Source organism: Gossypium hirsutum, chromosome A04 (genome assembly GCF_007990345.1).
Source record: "Gossypium hirsutum isolate 1008001.06 chromosome A04, Gossypium_hirsutum_v2.1, whole genome shotgun sequence".
In the NCBI taxonomy this organism is placed as follows: domain Eukaryota; kingdom Viridiplantae; phylum Streptophyta; class Magnoliopsida; order Malvales; family Malvaceae; genus Gossypium; species Gossypium hirsutum.
Window position 1 is genome coordinate 68,463,088 of NC_053427.1, and position 7,011 is coordinate 68,470,098.

The following is a 7,011-nucleotide window of genomic DNA, read 5'->3' on the forward strand; positions in this document are numbered from 1 at the left end:
CCACACATTCTTAATGGGAAATGCTAATAAACAAGTGGTTCTCTAAACCTTCTTAGTATGAATTTTCATATCAAACAACTCCTAGTGTCACAAGGCTAGAACTTTTTTCTCGCAATCCATGTGGCCTTAGGTGATTTCTTAGTTTCAAATCCGCCTAAGTCAATCTAACTCTCACAAAAGTGATAATTCTCGATAGAAATTCTCTAAGGCACTGAAAATAAAATGGAAGCAACTCAAAATGAAAAAGCAACGAAAGAACAAAATATGTCACAAGAAAGCAAAGCACATCAAGTGTTTGAGTAAATACTCTCAAAGTTTTCTATTACTCTAGAAAGAATACAAAGAATGAGATTATTACAAATGAGGAGGAATACCACTATTTATAGTTGAGCTCACCAAAACCAATGGTATAGATTGAATTACATCGATAGTCGAGATTAAAACCTATCTACAATTGAGATTCTTAAGGGATTGACTAATCTTATTAGATTACAAGATCAAATCTTATTAGATTACAAATCTTCTAAGATTACTTTCTATATTTACCAAGGTAGCCCTAATTTTCCATAAGTGCTTCATTAGGCCACCAAGGCTTCAAGTAGACATGCTTCTCCAAATGTTCCACAAAACCTCATGGGACACTCTTTGCGTATTCGTCATGAGTTTTGATCCGCGGCCCGTGACACTAGCATTTTGTATTAGAACATAAATATATATATAGATCGATTTAATTTTTCATATTTGAACCTGAATCGATAAACCGACACATATTCACCCTACTTTTGAGCTAAAAGCTTGAATGAATTGTTTGTGTAACATGTTGTAAAAAGTAGTGATGGGCCAAGAAATCGCTAAAATTGAGAAATCGATTCGAACCGATGTATTTGGTTCGGTTCGGGTTTTGCAATGTTTGGTTTGGTTCGGGTTTAGTTATTCCACATGGAATCCTTTTATCAAAATCAAACCGAATGAAAAAAAATCTATATTTAAAGGAATAATCATAATAGAATAAAAAAAATGATCATTTCAATGTCTATATGAACTAATTCATTTATTATTATTATTATTATTATTATTATTATTATTATTATTATTATTATTATTATTATTATTAAAAACTAAATATACTCATACAACACTAAAAGTATTTTATAAAAAAAGTTATGAAAGTGTAGTTTTGCATTAGAATAAGTGGATCATTTCTTAAATATAAATATTATGATTATAAGCATAATTTTAATTTTAGGAAAATAGTTTACTAAATTTTATAATATTTTACATAAGTTGTTATGAATTTAATAAATTATATTGGCATGTTGTAATGACTCAGTTTTTTTAGGTATGTAATGACTCAATTATAACTAATTAAAGTTAGCAACTAATTAAAAGAAATGACACAACAAAACTAGGGGTAAGTAAAACTCGATTCGAGTCGAAAAAATTGAATTTCGAGTTAAACGAATCGAGTTATTCGAGTCAACTCGAATTTTTTTTTAATTTCGAGTTCAAATCTAGTTGATTTTTTGAATTCAAATAACTCAAATAATTCGAATATCAAACTATAATATTTTACATTTTTACCCCAAACTCCCAAACCTTTTTACTTTTCCCTCAAAACTTTTACTCCTTCCCACTTTCCCCCCAAAACTTTTACTCCCCTTCCATCCTAACCCCCAATCTACCAAAAATCTATTTCCCACCAAAATTTTACTCTCCCATTTACTTTTTCTCACAATTTTACTCTCAAAAACCCTCAAAACTTTTATTTTCCCTCAAAATTTTTACTCCCTCCCACTTTCCCCCTAAAATTTTTACTTCATTCCCATCCCACCTCCCATCTACCCCAAACCCCCCCTCCCAATTTTTTTTAATATTTTCCCTCCAAAATTTTACTCCCCCTATATACTTTCCCTCCAACTTTTATTCCCCAAAACTTTTTATTTCCTCCTAAATTTTTACTTCTCACCCTTTACTCTCAAATGAAAAATCAAAATTATCCAAAAAAAACACTAAACATAAATAGTAATAATTTTATTTATATCTATTATTTATATCATTAAATTAAATTTCACATTTTATATTATTTATATTATTGAATTGTTTAGTCATATTGAATATTTATATTAAAATTGAATAATTAATTATGCCATTAAATATTCATGTTAAAATTTTATACTGGTATCAATTTCACATTTTATTTTTAAATAACTTTTATTAAAAAATCACATTTTTACATTTAATATATTTCTTAATTCCAAAATACATAATGACAAGAATCTGAAGATAATTGAAATAACTAAGCAAGCAAAGAAGCTAACCCGTATATAAAAGATTAATAAATAAATTATGACGTGATGAAAGTTAATAAAAATTTTGATTAAGGTGAACAAATTTTATTACAATGGGTGACGGTGATTACAAGGACTCAAAATTATTTTTTAAAATTTAACTCGAATAAATATATTCGATTCGACTCGAATTCCATCTCACTCGACTCGATTCAAGAAAATTTCAAATCAAATTAGGATGATAAAATATGATTCGTCAACTCAATTAACTCGAAATTTTTTCATTCGATTCGATTTGATTCGATCGAACGCTCACCCCTAAACAAAACATTATGTATATAAATGATTTATGTATTAACTTTCCTTTTAATACCTTTAAATGATTTATAAACTTAATAGCTTAACTTAAAATGATTTTTAAATGATCTTATGGATGATTTTGATATTAATTTAATTATTTAATTCATTTTATAAGTGTATAAACGAATCTAAAACATGTATTATGATTGTTATGAAAAAAATTAAGAAATAAAATATTATATTTTTTTTGAAAAAACCCGAACTTTTTAAAAGTCACCGGACTAAACCGAACCAAATTACAATTTTCAATTTTTGATATTTCAATGTTTATTTTATATAGTTTCGATTTCAAAAATTAAAAAATAAATAAAGCTATATTCGATTCAATTCTTTTTTAAATAAAAAAATCAAACCGGACAGAATATATTCTAATAAAAAGTGATGGAATTGTTGATGGTACTTTTTGGATTCAATTCTAAATGTAACATACAGTTTAAAACTTGGAAGTCATAGGGTGATCCAAGTCTCAAAAGGCTGGCCGTGAAAGTACAAATAAAAAGAAAAAGGGTAAACATCATTATTCAACTAACTTCACTTTTCTTATATACAAATTCATATATATATATATATTCAATTCATATCAAATATATTTTTATAAGTAGTATATATACAATATTTATCGTAATCTAAATAAATACGATATTTTTAATTTAAAATTTAACAAGTGATGTTGAATATAAAAATTTTATACATTATCATATTCTATCAACTAAATTTTAATTGGAATGATATTGTCATTGTTGTGAATAAAGAAAACGTAAGTGTATGACCATGTCTAACAGTAACAACAAAGCCTTATGGAGTTTCTCCAATATGTCTTATATTGGAAACCTAAAACATTCTGCGTTAGTTCCAATATATAATATATATTAATTCTTTATCTATTGTTCAACATGTTGAATTAATCTATAATTTTTTAATTTAATTATTGTTGAATGAAAAATTGATATTTTAATCCATTGGACTTCTACGCTCTAGTTGGACGAAACAGTCAACTAAAAATACTTCAGTTTTCTGGCTGTTCAATGTGGAAACAGAGAGTGAAAGTTCATTTATAGAATTAAAAATATAAGCAAAGGGGAAAATAAAACAATAATACTGAAGAAACGATAAGCGAGCTAAGACACCACGCAAAACAACAAGAGCAACAACATACATGCATGCATATGACTTGGTGTATTTTTGGCTCACTGTTTAGTCTTTTCAAACATGGAATTGGGACCCCTCTTCACAAGATGAACTTCTGTTCCTTTTTCTGGGGTTTGCTTTTGCTTTGCCTTAATTCACTCACACCCCAACTCGGTCCCCAATTATCAGCTTTTTCGTAACTATAAAGGACCACGATCCTATATTTTTGCCGCCTTTTATGTACTGAGCTGTATGCATGTAAGTTGTAACGGTATTTGGAATTTGGAAAGGTAGCTAAGCTTAGTGGTTGCTGCTGCTGAATTGATTCAGACCCATGGTTGAACCAATTGATACAAATTTAGCTAGTTCCTGGGGTAAAAATGGACGAGCAGACTGATCATTGCCCATGCCAAGGAAATCCCTAGTTAAGCTCTGGTCAATTGAGTTTGAACCAGGGTGCATCTTTAATTGATTTGGGGCATTTTGTTTCACTCCTGTTTGTAAGATGAGCCTATCAAAGTTGTTGCTTGTTCCGAGACCTGCATAAGCACTCATTGATACACTACTTGACGCCATTAAATAACTCTCTTGTTGCTTCACATTTGGGTATATTTGCTGCAGCTGATCGTTTCTATTTTGAGTCGATCTCAAACTAGCTGACCTTTGAGAAGAAGTTGAGCTCCTTACACAAAAACTGTTCCCAAAGAAGGACGTCGGTTTGCTTCTTGTTGAACCCATCTGGGCTGCTTTTTGCAAGAGCGCAGTTGCAGACATTGGTGCAGCAGGCTTGGATTGCTCGTTTTGAGTATCCGAGTAGAGAGGCGACAAGCTTTCCATCAACTTGCCTTTGCTTCCACCTTCTTCGTTTAGACCTTGTGGCAATGGCAATAGAGGAGGATTGGAATCTGTACCAAAATTGTTCAGTGAAGATGAACCAAATAGATTGCCTGAAGCCATTTGGACCATCTCAGGCAGACCTAGCAGTAAGATGAACATGGCCTCGTTTACTAATCATAATATCAAAAGAAAACTGGGATTTAGACGCGAAGGGATTATGCAAGTACCTGATACAGTCATCCCACTGACATCTTGTGTAAAACCGGAACCAAACTGAGGAATTCCACCAAATCCAATAGGCAGATTCACAACATCGTTTCTGAAATTTAGATTTGTGGCTGCACCAGCAACGGAACTGAATCTTGCACTCTCTTCAGCTAAGGCGTCACAGAAAGCTCTATGTGTGATAAAGCTGTCTTTTCTGTTTGCATTAAAACAACCCCAAATTCATTACACTAACCATTTATGACCTAATCATTAGGAAGTCCTCACATATATATATACATGATTATGAGCATTTATGTACCTGGAAAACAGTGTCCCACAGTCACACTTGTACTCCCTAGTACCACAAGTTTTGGAGTGAGCTTTCCAGTCGGATTGAACGGCGTATTTCTTCGAACATTTCTCACACTTCCACTTCTTTTCTCCATGTTTTCTGCTGAAATGCTTCTTTATCCCAGTGAGGTCACCGAGTGCTCTCGATGGATCATGGTGGACGCAGGTTTTCTCGGGGCAAATGTATACCTTCTTCTTAACTGGTTCTTTGTTGTTTCTTTGCTTCAGCTTCCATGGAAGATTGTGACCCCTTCGATGAAGCTGCAAGTTTTGGTCTCGTTGGAAGCCTTTGTTGCATATTTCACATATGAATCTGTTGGTAGCCATGAGAGTTTTGGGAGATAGAGCAATAACTTCAGCATCTGGATCTGTTACGTGACAAATAAAAGAACATTAATTAATTAATTAATTAATTACTGGAATAAATCGGTTCATCAATAAAAACAAAGAAAAGGGTATCATCAAAAGAGAGAGAGAAAAAAAAAGAATTGATCAAGCAAACTTACCTGGATTTCCTGGAAGATTTCTCTTCTTCTTAACGGGATTGGATTTAGGGTTAGGGTTTGTATTATTTTGTTCGGGTTTGTATTATTTTGTTCTTGATGAACAAACCCTCCTATTGAAACAGGTAAAGAAAACCCATCACCAGACATCTTTTTCCCCCAAAACTGATAGTTATGAGAATTAGTTATAAGAAAACAACTAGCTTTCAAAACGGCTAAAAAAACGAGTTCAAAACATAAGAGAACAAGGAATCTCCAAACACAAACAGATTACTCTTCTTACAGAGATCTGGTTTTTTTTTTAATTTGATTTCAAAAGAAAAACAACAAAATCTATGATTACTGAAGAGAATATCTCTGTGTTTCTCTCTTTTATCTTTTTTTTTCTTACACTATTCAACTACGTCCTCCATTTCTATATTTACCCATATCTTTAAAGTCGGTCTCGTCAGCCATTGATGTAGATAGGCAACACCGTCACCCCTTCCCCCCCAACTTTCTTTTTCATACACAAATACACGGTTGTTGAAATTTGCTTTTGTGTGTGCAAGAAAGCGACCAAACTGCTGCTATTGAGAGACCAGCTGCTGCTGAGGTGAAAACATATTGATTTTTGTGTGTGTTTTTGTAGTTGTTGTAGCTACCTTTTGAGCTCAAATTACGTAGGCTAGTTTAAAAATATGTAAATATATTAATAGTATTTGTAGTAGTAGCCAAGTAAAAGGCTAAAAGCTACTAGAATAGAGTAATAATAGGTATAAAAGAAAGAGAAATGGATGGTATTTATTTAGTTTAGTGATAGAAAAGGAAGAACAAAGGTGAAATGAAAGGGATTTGGTTTGGGGTGTGTTTGTGTAGTGATGAGAGTGTATGAAAAAGGGCGGGGTGAAGATTGGGTTAAAAGGGAAATGCCTTTACAGCCAGTTTTGAGCAGTTTATTTACGCATGAAATGATTAAACCATAATTAAAAGTAAGAGCAGATTGGATTTAGGGGTAAGAAGGAAGAGATAGATAAAGAAAGGGGCCGAGGGGAGGGATTACTGAGAAGTGAAAGGACGGTCCGTGATACTTGTCTGGGAAGAGGGACCCAGATTTGAATTGTGATTCAGATGCTGCACCCTCCTCCAGCATCAGCATCCCTCATCAAGTCTTCCACTGCATCTTCCTACTCACACCTACATTCTCATCCTTTGTTTTTCTTCCCCACATCCCATAGTATTCGGCTTACTAACTTCCAAGACGGGTGATTTGATTTTTAAATGAGAAAGTAAATCGTCTCAATGTTTTTTCTTTTTTATCAAATTCAATCCAAAACATCAAATGTTTATCATCGTAC

The 7,011-nt window shown here is 32.3% G+C and overlaps 1 pseudogene; it reads right to left on the reverse strand.

The window, feature by feature from the left end:
- Positions 1 to 3,676: 3,676 nt before the first annotated feature.
- Positions 3,677 to 6,618, reverse strand: LOC107948313 (zinc finger protein JACKDAW-like; annotated as a pseudogene).
- Between the last annotated feature and the right edge of the window lie 393 nt (positions 6,619 to 7,011).